At 47.3% G+C, this 17050-nt stretch overlaps 1 protein-coding gene and 2 pseudogenes across 4 annotated transcripts in view; 1 reads left to right on the top strand and 2 right to left on the bottom strand.

Moving 5' to 3' along the window:
• The window catches only part of G3bp2 (G3BP stress granule assembly factor 2), a 91495-nt gene that overhangs the window by 22168 nt on the left and 52277 nt on the right, over positions 1-17050 (top strand).
• LOC120096837 (small nucleolar RNA U13) lies at positions 11826-11930 on the bottom strand (annotated as a pseudogene).
• Positions 13191-13662, bottom strand: Lamtor2-ps1 (late endosomal/lysosomal adaptor, MAPK and MTOR activator 2, pseudogene 1; annotated as a pseudogene).

A 17050-nucleotide genomic window follows, 5' to 3' on the forward strand; every position in this document is an offset into this window, starting at 1 on the left:
TGGGGCCAGAGTCTGTGTCAGCATGTGTATCTGTCTCTTATTACATTTTCCTCCATTAAACAGTTATACTTGGTTCCTTTTTTTAAAAGAATTATTTATTTGAAGAGGGCATCGGATCCCATGGTTGTGAGCCACCACGTGGTTTCTGGGACTTGAACTCAGGACCTCTGGAAGAGCAGTCAGTGCTCTTAACCACTGAGCCATCTCTCCAGCCCCAGTTATACTTAGTTACTGGGTTTTGTTAAATCTTTATTTGTGTGTGTGGCATGTGTACATGTTAGTGTAGGTAGGCTTAGGGTACTTTTACCTGTTGCTTTCTACTTATTTCTTTTTTATTTTAGTTATTTAGTTTTCTGTGTATGGGTGTTTAGCCTGCACGTATGTCTGTGCACTGCATTTGTGCTTGGTGCCCTCAGAGGTCAAAAGAGGCCAATGGATCCTCTGAAACTGGGGTTACACGTGTTTGGGGGGCTACCATGTAGGTGCTAAGAATTGAACCCTGAGCCATTTGGAAGCTCAGACATCTCTCTTCCTCCTGTTATTTGAGTTAAGTCTCTCACTGAATCAGGGAGATCATAGATAAAGCTAGACTCGTCGGCCACTGGAACAGGTGTCAAGGCTAAAGTTTCTGTGGGTCACAGGGATTTGAACCCACATCCTCACACTTGCCAGCCAAGAAGGAGCCTTGCTTACTAAGCCATCCGCCCCAGCCCAGTCCTTTACCTCTAATGGTTGAGGTCTTTAACTCCTCCCAGGCATGCACATTGGTCCTTGTCATTTGGTCTTTGTGACCTAATGTAGACTTTCAGTGGAGGTCTAGACCCTGAACGTTGGTAATATATAATGTAACCCTCACAACCAAACTGCAGAGAACCACTATTCCAGCATCATCCGGCAGCAAGAGGCAGAACTGGGGGTTGAAACTCGGTCCACCTTGAACCCACAATATATAATAAGAACATGTAATAATCTCTCAATGCCCAAGTGCATTAGGACAGCTAACGTTCAAGTGTAAGAGCTGACCAAGACTTACCTGCGAGGTTTTTTTGTTTTTTGTATTTTTTTTTTAATTTATTTTCATTTTCAGAGAGAGTAATGAGCACAGGGCGAAGAAAGGCCTTTTAGACCTGTAAAAATAGCTTAGCGAGAACCCCACTACACCCAACGCTGCACCTCATAACCAGAACCCCGGGGGACACCACACCCTGATGGGAAGCAGGCACAGATGCCCACTGGACCGTGTATAAGCAGAGACCGAGAGCTATGCTGTGCTCTGCACATCTGGAGAAATGTCACCTGGAGAGACACCACCTTGATCCACCCTGAAGCCGGGGAGTCTCTCCCAGGATTCTGACCCTCGAATCAGAGACTACGGTTGGTTATTGACTGACCTCTAGCTAAGATACAGGGCACAGGAGAGCAGCCTCGGGGAGGAAGGCTTGGGACAGAAGTTAGGAATTCAGGCTGTGAACCTTGTGTGATGACCCTCAGCGTGATAAAATACAACTTCCGTTTTTACTAACTTGGCATGTCTACCTTCTCCCTTGTGACAGTATAGTCTGTCTAGACAGCAGGATCTTACGCTGTCCTTAGAAAAGGTCAAACCAAGGTGGCTTCTTGCTATTCCAAGGGCCCACACTGGCCCCAGGGAGAAGGGTGAATTCCTGACTTCAGGACTTCCTCTACAAAGGCACAGGCTTCTGCCTTAAGACTGGGTAGCCCAGAGCTGGTCGCAGGAAGGAAGGAACCAGAACCCTGAGGGGGAGTCACTGTGGCAGAACTAACTCCCAGGAAGGCATGGGCTTCTCTGCCTTAAGACGGTAGTGGAAGCAGTTCCCTCAGTTACCTGAGAGACTGGACAGCCAAGAGAATAGTAAGCAGGGCAGATCAAGGTGGCGTCTCTCCAGATGTGCAGAACCTTGCCTATACACTGTCCAGTGGGCATCTGGGGTTCTAGGACTGTGCCTGGTCCTCAGTGAGGGGAGTGACTTGGTTCTGGTTTGGGTTCAGCCTTGGGGATAGTGGGGACCCTCGCTATTTTTACACTATTTTTACACTGTGCTATAATTTGAGGGTCAGGTACCGGGAGGAGACTCTCCAACTGCAGGACAGACCAAGGTGACATCTGTGCAGATGTGCATAACAGAGCTCTTGGACCCCGCTTATACACTGTCCAGTGGGCATCATCCAGGCCTGTGCCTCGTTATCTCCAGTGATGTCCCGGGTTCCCATTATCAGATGCAGCCCTGGGTGTAGCGGAGTTCCTCACTAAGCTGTTTCTACACGTCTAAGAGGCTTTTTTTCTTTAACTGTGCTCATTACACTTTCAAATCTTTATCTATCTTGACTTTCATGGGACTGTTTTAACCTCCCCCACCCCTCTAACCTGATAAAACGGTTGTTTACTAAAAGTCCCATTGAGGCATTCCAGGAGTTTGAGGGCCTGGAGCTGTAAAAACCCCCACCCCAACCCGAACCCCAGCCAATAGGGAAAATTCGAAGTCACCTCCTGGGTTAGAAGGAAAACCAAACAGGCTTCCGGGCCCTGTGTTTGCTTTACCCAGCACACACGCTCGAGATAGAGTGAAGTTTGCTTTATCCGGACACTGAAGGTGTGGTGATCTCTTTGTCATCTCAAACTTACTTTGAACTGAGGCAGGAGGATCTCTGCATTCAGCAAAAGCTAGCTTTGAGCTAGAAAACAGAACAAAGAGGACGGGAAACTCTGGAGCCTCAGGGATGTTAGAATTTTGGGAAGCCCGCTTGAGCCTCCAGTGTGCTGGGATAACCGGCGGAGGGACTTGCCCTTCTGTTTCTGCTCCCTAACCTCCAGCCTCCTCAGCACCCCACCGTCTCCTGGGCTCCATTTCCGCCGCTACTCCTGGAGTGAGCTCTTCCCTCTAGGAGGGACTGCTCTGACCTGCATAGCTCTTTTATTTGTGTTTTTAAAATAAGGTATGCCGGCACTTTGTTCAGCGGGGAGAGCCAACCGCAAACAATACACAGGAAACTGCGGGGGAGGTACGAGGGCGACTTCTTTTGCTCCCGGCTGTAATTCCTGGCTCCTATTGAAATGGTAAAAGCGTGAATTGCTAATTGGCCTCGCTCTGAGGTCCTGTACTTTCCCTAACCTGAAGGTACAGCACAGGCTTTTGTGGGTGTTCTTTCTACTGAAGTGAGAAATCGCCCTCCCGGAGGAACTTTGTAAAGAGGGGAAAGTCAGGCAATTAAATTAATCTGGGATTCTGACGGGGCCGGAAACTATCCCCTCAGGGTATTTTCTCCTTAAACTTGAAGGAGAGGTTAGCTCCTAGGGCAGGCCAGGAGGTCAGATGACAAATAAAGCTTTCAAAGAAGTTGTTTAGAGGATTACTTGCTCTGTCAAGGTGAAACAATTATCAGGGGAAGGGCTTACCAGAGGTGTGTGGAAGCCTTGTCTCACAAAGAATAAGACGTAGGTTGAAATTGTCTTTTAATTAAGCTCAATAAAAAAATTGAAATGACCTTCAGTGGAGAAGTGAATAGAGACAATACCAGGTGGGGGATGTGGGGGTGGCAGTGGGAGTCGGAGTGGGAAGGAACACAAAGAGAAACTCTCCTGGTTGGTGGTTTACTGCTGGGGCTGAGCCCTTCCAGCCCCCGGTTTCGAGCTTCCAAAAGTTCCCTGGCCCCGCCCTTCCTTGCTCCACCCCCTTCTTCCAACCTCAACTTGATTGATTGATCGGGTTTTCTTGTTGATTTAAAAATTTCCCCTCCCTCCCTCCCTTCCTTCCTTCCTTCCTTCCTTCCTTCCTTCCTTCCTTCCTTCCTTCCTTCCTTCCTCCTTCCTTCCTTCAGACAGCCTCGATCTGTGTGTGCCCCTCCGCTTGATATACCAACTGGAGATTACTCTTGGCAATCCTCCTGCCTCTACACCCAGGGTACTGGAATTACAGACGTTTGCCACCACAGCCAGCTTGCGTTACCTGTTTTAAGCCTGGTTTGCCCGATGTTTTCAGTTCCTGGATGTTCTGACTGCAGGTCGTCTCGGTTCCCTGCACCCAGACCACTTTCCATCCCAGAGTTGGTCCTTAGTGTCCTCCGACCCCCTGGCCATCACTTTCAACGCCTACTCACCGTCTCTGTGTAGTTGCAGTCCTACAGCGTTTAGCTCTTGGCCCTTTGTGCCACGCTCCCTGAAGGGAAGGATTTGGGAAGAAAGCCGCAGTGACAGCTGTGTAGTTGACAAGGGTAGGTGGTAGGAAGACTCAGAGGTGGTGTCTTGTCTCTGTGTGCTTCCAGGTCCCCTGACTGGTTAGTAACTGTCTGGAGCCCAGTGACAGGGGCTTCTGCCAAGCAAACCTTCAAAACACTCCTATTCGTGCATTTGTTTAAACCCGTCAGCTCTTTATTTCTCCACCTGAAGCTATAGGGAAGCCAGAATAGTCTGAGGGTGCCCTCGTCTTCCTTCTTGAAGGTCTCTTAGTTTGGCCAGGAAAGGCAGGGGGCGGTTTAAGGAATGGCCTTTACCTAAGTGAACCTAAAGTGTTGCGTCTTTTCCCTTCTGTGGCTTCTGTTCCGATGGTTGCAGTGGCCAAAGATCCTTCTACTCTGAACAGGGAAGGCATCATGCTGGACCCGGTCCCTACACGCCTTGTAGACTGGCTGCCCTGCTCTCTTTGTGTGCTTAAGTTTTCTTTCGTTCTAGTAACAGCCTGAGTTCACTTCGTAGGAGTATTTGGAAGTTTCTTCTAGGTCCCTTGGCATACCTTTGCTGTCCGAGGCAGTCCTGTTTACAGATTGCAGGTATGGGGTCTGCAGGGACATTTGGACCAGTCATGTTGCTCCCACCATAGTACCCAGGGCTCACTCTCACAGGAAGATTCCAAATTCAGTGCGTGCAAAGATGTACTGGTAGTGTCAGTTTGTTGAGAAAGTAAGTCCTATCTTTGGTCTTTCCCGTTAGGTTCTACGAATGGGAATTCTAAGTAGGACAAAAGGCAGATTAGCAAGGGGAAAGACGAGATGTAATCACACGTTCATTAACATATTGATAGGAACTTCCAGAAACACCATGTGATTGGGACTCCCGGCGTCCTCACAGGAGAAAAAGGAAGAAGAGTACTTATAGGAAAATAAATGACTTAAATGGCTGGGGTAAAGGGACTCAGGACAGCTTTCTGAGAGTGTGCTGGGATGTGCCTTGGAGACTTGTCGTCTCTGGCCGAGTCAGCCTTCCCTGCCTTATAATGATTGAGTTAGTTTGGGGAGGTTCTACTTTTAGAATGATTTCAGGAACTGAAATGCCTCTTGCTGGAAATAATTTCAATGCTGCCATGTCATATTCCGGACCTCTTGAAGGTCTGCCTTTGTGTACATGATTCTACTGGAGAGAAGGAGGCAGAACACAATTGTGCTCCAAAATTATGCATCTAAAAATATTTACTATTAGTCTCTCTCTCTCCCTCTCTCTCTCTCTCTCTCCCTCCCTCCCCATCCCCCCATCCCCGTATGTGTGTGTTCCACATGTGTGATGGTGGGAGGTGCTTGTGGAGGCCAGAAGAGGTCAAGAGCGGAATGGTTGCTGGGAACCAAATTCAGCAACTCCGCAAGAACAGGACATCCTCAATCACTGCTGAGCTGTCTCTCAAGCCCCGGTACACCCGGTATATCAGTGTTTGTATTTGAGCCAAGGAGCCGTCAATCAAGTTACTAAAGTACATTTAAAAACAAAACAAAACGCTGGGGATTTAGCTCAGTGGTAGAGCGCTTACCTAGGAAGCGCAAGGCCCTGGGTTCGGTCCCCAGCTCCGAAAAAAAGAACCAAAACAAAACAAAACAAAAAAACGAACCCTTAAAACCAAACTTTTAAAAGAGCGATTATGGTATTAGTTACTAGGTCGAGACGACACTGGAATTTCAAGTATAAAATAATGCTTACCCAGCAAGTTTCTTCCTCACCAAATTAAAGAGGCGAGAAATGTATAAGAATATCTACTTTTTGACACTGCGAGGGGCTGAACAAGGGCATCATAAACTCTCCGCAAGCTTTCCACCACCCAGCAGCAAGAAAAAGATTGTAAGTCAGGGGCTGGAGAGATGGCTCAGCGGTTAGGAGCACCGACTGCTCTTCCAGTAGGCCCTGAGTTCAAATCCCAGCAACCATGTGGTGGCTCACAACCATTTGTGATGGGACCTGATGCCCCCCTTCTGGTGTGTCTGAAGACAGCTGCAGTGTACTCACATACATGTAATAAATAAATCTTTAAAATAAAAAAAAGGGGGGCTGGGGATTTAGCTCAGTGGTAGAGCGCTTACCTAGGAAGCGCAAGGTCCTGGGTTCGGTCCCCAGCTCCGAAAAAAAGAACAAAAAAATAAATTAATTAAAAAATTAAAAAAAAAGATTGTAAGCCAGATTAATATTGTTGGTGTGCTTCTGTTTACGAAGCCACTTCTCTGTGTTGTGTGTCTGTGTTCATTTTACAGGAAGGAGCCTGTTCACTGGTGGTGATGTGGATCGAACCTCACACAAACTATGCAGATAGATGCCTTTCTGCTGAGCCACATTCTCACCCTCACCGCCCCCTTTTATACCAAAAGACACAGTCTTTTCCCTTTTCCTTCAATAAGTATTTGCTGCATCAGGCTCTGTTCTGTTTGGAAGCTTTGGTTTGACTGTGTGATGTGGGGAAGAGCAAAAGGAAACAGCAGCTGGGAGGCTTTCCGCATGGAGGTGTCAGGTTCAAGGTCCTTGCCAGAGCTGAGGCTCCATTTACAGATCTCTCAGCTGAGGCCACCGCCCTTGCAGTTCCTTACAGGTTACTCCCCTGCGCTTCTCCTGCCCTGCTTCCCTCACACATCCTCTGCTTAATTCTCCACCTGGGCCTGGCCCGCAAGGCCGAGGAGTGACACAATTTAATTCTTACACTGTCAGCCAAGAACAAGTATTGCTTCTGCTTTGTGCAAAAGAATATATATATTTCTTAAGATATATATATAACTTTACATATATTTCTTAAGTTATACATATAACTTTTTATGATGAAAAATTAATTTTATGTTTCTTATGTGGAATTAAATATGTCCTCGGCTACTGCAGCTTTTGTTTATGTTGACTGGTCGGATATTTAATAGATAATTTCAAGATGTCTCCTGTGTTTGCTGTGGTTACAACTGGGGTTCCTGGGAGCTCGTATGAAAACTTGGAAGGGGGCGAAAGTGCTGACAGCCAGCAGTCGTGCTCTGTGGCATAATTCTGTAATTGTGGTAAATAGAAATTTTGCCCCAGTGCTCCACATTTTCACACCAGGCACGGATTTCTTCCATGAAAATAAGAAGCGTGTCAATGTGCTATAGACTATGGTAATACAGGTGCACAGCCAAGGGAAAGATCCACAGAACCCTGTCTAAGAAACAACGGTAAGGAGAAAACATACGCCAGTGTGAGCTGTGAACCAGCCGGGGAAAACCCAAAATGTACTAGTTTCAAAATCAGTATGCCACACACATAAACTAGTAAGAATCAAATCTTGTGATCATTTTATAAGGAGTGTATGCATGTCTTAATGTTAAGAAAGGCAGGCTGGGCAGTCTAGTTTACAAAGATGGGTAGGGCACCTGAAGTTTGAAAGGTGGGCAGAAGCAGGGAATAGAACTGGCAGGGGGTTAGAGGACAGTGCTCACTAATGTTTGGTTTTGAGCTGCCCAGACGTCTCTACATCCTGCTTCCTTCTCTACATAACGGAAATGACTGCCACTGCACTGGGGTTGTTAAGTTACAGCCAACTGGAAGTGGGCGCTGACCAGGCTGAAGGGGAGTTAGAGACAGAACCGTGGACTTGTCCACGGCCTTTGTGAGCATTAGTCCAAGGAGGAGGAGATGTGGTGGGGAACATCTTGTTTTTAGGCTGGGTTCTAGTAAAGTACCATTTGTATGCTGCTGGGTAAGCCAGGGAGGAGGGGAATAGCAGTGTTTGAAGGAGAGAGCAATGTGGAGAAGCTGAGAGGGTGGGATTTGCTGTAGGAGCAATGTGGAGAAGCTGAGAGGGTGGGATTTGCTGTGGGAGCAAAGTAGAGAAGCTGAGGGAGTAGGATTTGCTGTGGGAGCAAAGTGGAGAAGCTGAGGGAGTGGGATTTGCTGTGGGAGCAAAGTGGAGAAGCTGAGGGGGTGGGATTTACTGAGAAGTACCAGGTGGGACCAAGGGGTGGGCACAGAAGTGCTGGTAGCAGAGACTGGGAGGATTTGAGAGTTACCTTGGTTTTCTTTTGGTCCTGGTGTGTGGGCATGTGATCAAGTCCTTTCTTTGAACAGAGAAAGTGACCAGAGAAGTGACTGGAGGAGGCTCAGAAGCTACGAAACTAGCTAGCTGTAGAGAGAACAGGGGGCAAGCCGACAGGAAATCTATTGCAGGGTTGTGATGTTCAGGGATCCTGGACGTCAGTAGGCTAAAATGCTAAGTGAGGTCAGGCAGAATGTAGTCTACTGGCCTTCAGGCATAATCACTGGGCTAAAGTCAAAGGGTCAGCAGGGTGGCTTCCTTCTGAAAGCTGTAGGGGACTGGATCTTTGTCTTCGGCAGTTTCGGGAGGCCACCTGCATTCCTCGGCTTGTATCCTCCATCTTCAGGGCCAGTAGCGAAGTGTCCTTATGATCCTCCACCATTACGCAGGCATCGCTCCCCACCGACAGACACACTTGTCACCCTCTGATAGGACTCTAATTTCATGTCTGCAAACCCCCACCTCCTTTGTTAAAGTAATATACTTCTAGGTGTGCAGCTTAGGGGTGTGTGTGTGTGTGTGTGTGTGTGTGTGTGTTCCTGTCTTCCACAGTTAGTAAAGTTTTTATATAATTGACTTTTAAAACTTTTTTTTCTAGCACTTGGGAGGCAGAAGCAGGGGGATTTCTGTGAGTTTGAGGTCTACAAAGCGAGTTCCAGGACAGCCAGGACTGTTAAGCAGAGAAAGGCTGTCTGAAAAACCACAAACCACCAACCAACCGAACAAACAAACGAAAAATTCTTCTTTTTATGAATGGCCTTCTTTTTATGAATGAGATTTGTAGCAGCTGTACAGTGGAGGGCCTGTCTTCTCTCAGGCCCTTGTGGTTTGTGTTGTTGTTTACAAAATGCTGAGCTAAGTATGTTAAAATTGAAAGTTTCATATTGTTGAAAATGTTGGGCATACCTGCTGTGCCTAGAGCTTTCAGGACCAAAGGCCATGGTCTCTGTGACCTTATAGCTTGGTCTATACTGTGACTTACCGGTCGGCCAGGGCCGGATAATGAGACCTGTCCCAACAAAAGAAGTCAGATAACCTAGTAAGAGTGCTCTCAATCTGTTAGTTAGATCCAATTACAGGCCCAGGGCCAGGCTCCTTTGTTCGTTATCTTCACTCAAACGCCTACATTTATTATTTCAAAGGAAATGTAGAGATGTAATTTCAGCTACAGTTTGGTTTGCTTGCTTGTTGTTGAGGCAGAGTTTCAAGTACTCCAGGCTGGCTTTGAACTTTGCATCTAGACCAGGGTGTCCTCGAAACTTCTGATCCTTTTGCCCCACCTCCCACACATTTGCCACCAAACCTTGCTCAATTGCCAATGTTTTACCAAAATACATCCATTTCATGGCTTGTGCTTTCTCAGACAGCCTTCTCTGAATGGTTGTCTATATTTTTTTGTGAGACACACACACACACACACACACACACACACACACACACACACACGTACGTACGTCTTCATTTATCCTGTGATAGCAGATAAAAATAAATTCTGAATGTCTTTTTCTTCCTGTTATACTCGTGATTGGACCCAGGCTCTGGAGCAGGTGTTCCCCCACCAAGCTACACTCCCAGCCTCAACTTTTGTAGGGAGGAGGAGGAGAGGAGGAGGAGGAGGAGGAAGAAGAGGATGAGGAGGAGGAGGAGGTGGTGGTGGTGGTGGTGGTGGAAAAGGAAGAAGAAGAGGAGGAAGAGGAGGAGGAGGAGGGGGAGGCTGCTTCCCTTCAGTTTGTCTTTACCAGGAGCTGCCAATTTCTAACTGCTTAAGCGAGTCTGCCTGGGCACCCGCCGTGTGGAAAATGCTGAGTTTATCTTCACGCCGCCTGGTATGTACATGAGCTGGGAGCTGTGCGGAAGGCTTCCCTTTATAAAATTAGCAGTGTCCTTAGTCCTCCTTCCATGACGACACTGACTGACGACAGGGAACAACTGCTTGTAGGCTGGTGAATGAATTGGTTTCTGCCAGGGCCTCTGGATGCTGGTTGCTAAACACAAGGGTGCAAAACAGGGAAGGACATAACCTCCCTCCTCTCACGTAGCCTGCTCTTTGACGGTCCTGTTGTGGTTCCCAGACAGTGGGCACCGAGAGCCTTTGCCGTCCACGGTCTATGCTCTTGTGGGTTGTAGGTAGGCGCAGATGTATGAGAGAGCTGCTGGCTTCTACTTGGAAGAGGAAGTTATAGGACAGGATCAGTTTTTCCCCAAGACTAATTAAGAGTCAGTGGCATAGAGACAGTCGTGGCAGTACCTGTCGGGAACCCCAGCTCTGGGGAACTAGGCAAGGTGGAGGATCAGGAGAGAACATGGCTCAATAGGTAAAAATCTTTGCTTCCTCCAGCAGGAGATGTGAGTTTGGATTGTCAGTACCTGAGCAAAAGTCAAGCATGCTGGGATGGCCTTCTAATTTCAGCACCTGGGGTGGGAGTCTGGGATCAGAGGTAGCCAGATCCTGAGGGCTCACTAGCCAACCAGGCTGGCCTAAACGACAAGCTCCCCTACACATACGTGTTCACATATGCACACACATACACACACACACACACATACACACACACACACACACAGAGAGAGAGAGAGAGAGAGAGAGAGCGAGAGCGAGAGCGAGCGAGAGAGAGAGAATAGGTGATTTGAGTTTCAGACATCAAAGGTGGCCACGGAGGAACAGTTCAGTGTGTGCTTGCCGTAGTCCTAGCAACTCTACAGCCAAAACAAACACGGCTCAAACCTCACTCACTACCATAAATATCAACGATTTCTCGGGCGCTCTGACTTCCTCGCCACATACTGTCTTAACTCCTGGCTGTCTGGTTCCCACCTCTTTTGTAAAAAAAATAAAAATAAAAATCATGGAAGGCTGCAGCCAGATCTTAGGAATTCTCTCAGTTTGGGTCCCCTGTGTCCTGTCTTCAGTACTCGGCCTCTTCCTCTCTTTGGTCCAAATGCTCGCTCCTTCTGTAATTCCAAGACTGCTTCGAAGTGTGTTTCGCTTGTTTTTTTTTGTTTGTTTGTTTTTTTGTTTTTTTTTTTTTCCTTTTCTTTTTTTCGGAGCTGGGGACCGAACCCAGGGCCTTGTGCTTGCTAGGCAAGTGCTGTTTCGCTTGTTTAGTAGCCATAAAGGCAGTAAATAGAGGAAGCCGAACTCAAAATGGATTAGCAGGTGGTCTGGATACCTGGGAGGTCACCTAAAGCAGGGTCATTTTCTGTTGACATGTTCAGAGGGCAGGACATCTGAGCACAGGGTGTTCCCTAACTCAGGCCAAGGAGCCTGGTGAGCGTTAGGTACAAAGCTGCAGGTGGACGCAATGAAACTCAGCACAAAAGCCCTGCCTTATAAATAGTGATTCAGACGCACACGCTGCCGTTACCTGGGTAACTATGACAACAGCTCCCTGGATACAGAAGCCAGAGGATCAGGAGTTCAAGGCCATCCTCACTGTCGGGTGAATTCAAGGCCAGATTGGGAGAATTCTCCCATTCTCCCGTTCTCCCCAAATATCTGGGTTTTGAAGGTAAAGAAAAAAGAGAAAGCAGTAGGGTTTTGTTTTTGTTTGTTTGTTTATTTATTCACGTCAGACGGGTAATATGTTCATGTCCTAACAAGGTTTAGTGGGCGGCACTTATCACGCACATGGCATGAACACCCAATCATCACGCTTTATGAACCGAAAGGATCTGTTTGTTTATTTTTTAAATATTTTATTTATTTATTATATATGAGTATACTGTAGCTGTCTTCAGACACACCAGAAGAGGGCATCAGATCTCTTTACAGATGGTTGTGGGCCACCATGTGGTTGCTGGGATTTGAACTCAGGATCTCTGGAAGAGTAGTCAGGTGCTCTTAACCGCTGAGCCATCTCTCCAGCCCCTGTTTGTTTATTTTTAAAGACAGGTCTTACACTGTAGCCTAGGTTGCCCTGGAACTCACAAGGTAGCCCACGTGGGCCTCACATTCTCAGCCACTCCCCTTCCCATTAGGTAGACAGATCCATCTCCCCAGTGACTGTCCACATTTTAGGATTCAAGTCGGGGCAAAACCACCCATCCCACCTTAAGGGAATAAAAGATAGTTTATTCTGGTACCGTTTTGATTGACCATGCCCTGGGAACACAGATCGAGGTTATCCCTAAATCCCGTGTACCAACACCAGAGCAGTTTCATAGTTTTCACAGAACAAAGAAATCCACGGATCAAGGACACTTAAAGCACAGCGTCGGCTGCGTTAGAGGTCGTCATAGCAAGGCAGGGAGAGAGGCTTTCTGCAGGCCTAAGATGCTGTCTGATGACATTCTTGGTTTGGGGGTTGGTGGATTCCAGCAGCTCTGCTACATCAATAGACTGCAAAGGTTTTTCTCTGTTAGTCACAGGATGTTAGTTCCAATACAGAGGTAGGTGGGCAAGGAATGGGTGTTCCTAGGAGCTGAAGGTAGCAGGATAAGGTAGTTAGCCTCTGGACATGTAACATTCCAATCCTCCCTAGCACGGAACTTCTAATCAGTCAGTGGGTCCCTGCAGACGCACCTTCTTTGAAAGGACGTCCTTTCACAAGTAATCCATACCCACTGAGTAAAATCCGTAGAGGGCAACTCAGGTATCATTGGTTGGGGAGGTGATTTCATTGTGCTCCCTAGGTCTGGAACCCCTCCACCCCACCCCCATCCCCAGTGTGATTCCCGCTGAGCAGTGCTCGCAGAGACCAGAGAGTAGCAGGGGGAAGTTGGGAAGCCCTTGGGACTCAGGACATTTCACTGTACCAGCTTGTCGGAAGTGACAAGGAACATTAGTGCTCATTCAGGGACAAGGACAAGGAGGGCCAGATGATACTGTAGTCAAACCTCCAGTGTTGGTTTTGGCTTTTGTTTAGCTTTTCTTTCTTTTTTTCTTTTCTTTTTTAAGAATTGAAATTTTATTTAGAAAAAAGAAATCCCCGCCCAGCCCAGGCGTTTCCAGGGCTCAGCTCTTCCCAATCACCATCCCTCTTCTACCTCAGCTTCCGGCACACAATTATGATGCTGCTACTCTGGTGAGGGGCTCCTCCAGGTACTGCACCAAGGCCTTGGCCTGGAGCATTCCGAAGCCTACAGTCTCCTTGGGATACACATACATAGCAGAAAGTTGGCCACCCTGGTAATGGCTACCCGGTCCTCCGTGCAGTCCATGAGGATAAATTTGAGACTGTCTTCATTAAACGCTTAGTACTATTGTACGTGACCCAGATATTACTGGTGATGGCCGTGGTGGCCCTGCCTCTGTGTCCCCATAACTGGAGTAGGCCAGCATCAATGCCTCATTACTCAGCAGTAGGGTGCTTTGGACTCCTCCACTGCTGGCTTGGCTTAGCACCGGTGTCAAAGCCCTAGGAAGCAGCTTGCCTGCTTCTCTAACTCTGACCTGTACCCACATGACCCTACAGTCGTACCCTTTTGCTCTCCCTCAGCCGCTTCCGGTGGTCGGGGAGCCCAGCCAGGAGGCCTTGTTTAGCTTTTCTTAAAGTATAAAGTTCAGGGGCTCTTAGAACTTCTTGTTGTTGTTGTTGTTACTTCAGGCCAGATTTGGAGGCGCAGAACTTTAATCCTAGTACAGAGGGAGGCAGAGATAGGTGGATCTCCCAGTTTAAGGACAGACCAGTCTATTTATGAAGCAATTTCAGGACAGCTGAGAACCCGTTTTTAAAAAATGATAATGGTGATGATGGTGGAGGTGGTGGTGGTGGTGGTGATGCTGATGCTGATGCTGATGGTGTTGGTGTTGGTGGTGATGCTGATGTTGATGATGGTGATGATGATGATGGTGGTGATGCTGGTAATGATGATGGTGATGATGATGGTGGTGATGCTGATGTTGGTGGTGATGCTGATGTTGATGGTGATGCTGATGGTGGTGGTGCTGATGTTGATGATGATGGCGATGATGATGATGACAGAGCAGCAGCAACCGCAGGGATGGGGATGGAGCTCAGTTGGTGGAACACTTGCTAAGCATGCATAAGGCCCTAGGTTTGATCCCTAGCACAGACATTCAAATAAATAACTAGTACATCAGAAACTTTCAAAGCCTGTACCTACTTCAGCGAGCAGTCTTGCTGCCCCTGCCCGACCCAGCCTAAGCCACCACAGATCTACTTTCCATCTTTATAGATTTTCCTATCGTCCCATGACATTATTGTTGCTTTTGTGAACCCGGGGGTCAGCCCAGGGCCTTGCTTGCTGGACCAGTACTCTACCATTGAGCCAGTTGCCTCCCCCAGCCTCCGGTGATGGGCCTCCCCAATACAGGACTCGGGGTGACCTTTGTGATTTTTATGTAGTTTTCTGCTCGTCTGTTTGGGGTAGGGTTGGTTTTTGGAGACAGGGTTTTATTTTGTGGGCCTGGTTGCTCTGGAGTTCACTGTATAGCCCAGGCTCATTTGGAACTCACAGGGATGCGCCTTTCTCTGTCTCCATGGTCCTGGGAGGTGCCATGGCTACTTTTATATAGTTTTAACTTCTTTTAAAGTCCAACATGTGTACATATCAATGACGGCGCTAAGGGTACCTGGAAGAGAATGGGGGACAAGAGACGCGAAGAAGGACGCCAAGACAAGAGTCTGATCAAGGCGACAATTTTTTTTCCCAAGGCTGAATTTATACCGTAACAGGGGTAACAGAGGGAGTGGGTAAGTGTGAAACATTTACACAAGCCAAGGACACAGTATTCGTGTGGTCAGCTGATGTCAACAGGATGTTGGTTTTTCAGAAAGGTTATAGGTCATCACATTGGGGATCTTGACATCAGATGTATTTCTCAGCAAGGTCAGAACTTTATCATATCATTACTCATCCTGACCACCAGATTTGTATTAGTCTTCTGCAGCTGGCTGGGGATTTTCCACGAACCCAGTCATACTTAACGCTAACCATAATAATAACATCAATAATGGAGGGCTTCAAGGGCATCGCTTCCAACATATACAGAGAAAAAGTATCAGACATGCTAATAAAACCTGGCTTACTGAGCCTACCAGGTAAGTCGCATCCAGATCTAAAGACCCCAACCTCACCAGCCCCTGGGATGCCCAGCTCCTTCCAGAGTAGCTTTTCTCACTCACAGAGTCATAGACCACTGCTTCTTTTGCACTTACAGCAACAGGGTCATAAAGTCCGCCTGTGTCTTTCTGTCAGTCCACCTGTGTGTCTGTCTCTCTCCAGGGTCTCATCACATAGCCCCAGGAACTCAGGCTGGCCTGCAATACACAGAGGTCCTCCAGCCTCTGCTCCTGGAGCACGGAAATACAGGTGCACACCCTGCCCAGTACATCTTTTGTGTCCGGCTGCCTTTCCTCAACCTTGTGAAATGTTGTCCATGTTCCTACCCATAGCTGTCAGGAGTTGTCGTTGTTGTTGTTGATGTTTTTAATTCCACTAGAAATGTATTCCAAGTTAAAATGAAAGGTGGAAAAAATGGAGGACGAAGCATATCAAATGAATCCTGAACTTCTTCAGAGGACAGCAGGGTAAAATCCATAAGGATTCTTTTAATAGTCACAGGTTATGGCCAGCTCCCAGCCAGCCATGGCCGCCTCGCTCATCCGGGTCTTTCTAGGATTAACTCAGTGATGTCTTTGTGAAGTGTTAATAATTTTCATCCTGGTTTTTTTCTTTACACATAAAATCTGGTATAGTAGGTGAACATTTTTGGTTTTCTTTTTTTAGCCTAACAATATCTAACACTAAATGTATAGCTAGAGATGAATTTGGGTTCTGACATCTACAAGAAAATAGAAGAATCTACTTCCCAAATTACTTATATCAGTAATTACCACCAAATGTTCAAAAATGCCATCCAATGCCCTCCCAGATTTCTTGGCTGTTTCTTTTTTCTGTAGGACTTATTCTCAAAGAATCAAATGGAATGCTTCTTTTTTTTTTTAAACATTTATTTACTTTATTTATATGAGTACATTGTCACTGTCTTCAGACACACCAGAAGAGGGCATCGGATCCCATTACAGATGGTTGCGAGCCACCGTGTGGTTGCTGGGAATTGAACTCAGGACTTTCGGTTCTTTTTTTTTTTTTTTTTTTTTTTTTTTGGTTCTTTTTTTGGAGCTGGGGACCGAACCCAGGGCCTTGCGCTTCCTAGGCAAGCGCTCTACCACTGAGCTAAATCCCCAACCCCAACTCAGGACTTTTGGAAGAGCAGTCAGTGCTCTTAACCACTGAGCCATCTCTCCAGCCCCCAAGTGGAATGCTTCTTAAATGTGGCACAGTGTGCCATAGACATTCACATTTTACCTGTGGGCCAGTAACTGTCCTGGGGGACAAAGTACAAGGGAGGTTTTTGTGAGTCAGACCTTGGCTAGTCTTTCTGAATGCCCAGGGGATCCCGGAGACTTTGACAGTGTCAGATGTTACAGGATTCGAGCTGTGCCCTCGTCCCCAAAGTAAGCCCCAGTTGCTCTTCTTGAAAGGGGAATGAGGTCAGTATTGATACCAAAGGGACTAGGGTCCCTTCTCGGAATTGTCTCATTGATAAAATAATTTAAGAGTGGACTCAAGAGAGGCTTGAGGACAGTTTTATTACAGTTCAAATGAAAAACCAAACCAAACCAAACCAAACCCAGGGCAGGCCAGCTGTAAAACTGGGTGACTGCCTGGGGGGAGGAAAATGGAAAAGGGAAAAAGGCTGAGTTTCGAGCTTGCTTGGAGGTCAGACACACGGGGAACACATAGTGTCGGCAGGGAGGAGGAGGTGGGGGGAGGGGAAGGAAAGCCTAATGTCACAGAGTGTGCTTGGGTCCTAGGCAGTGAGA

The sequence above is a fragment of the Rattus norvegicus genome, chromosome 14, assembly GCF_021556685.1.
Source record: "Rattus norvegicus strain SHRSP/BbbUtx chromosome 14, alternate assembly SHRSP_T2T, whole genome shotgun sequence".
Lineage (NCBI taxonomy): Eukaryota > Metazoa > Chordata > Mammalia > Rodentia > Muridae > Rattus > Rattus norvegicus.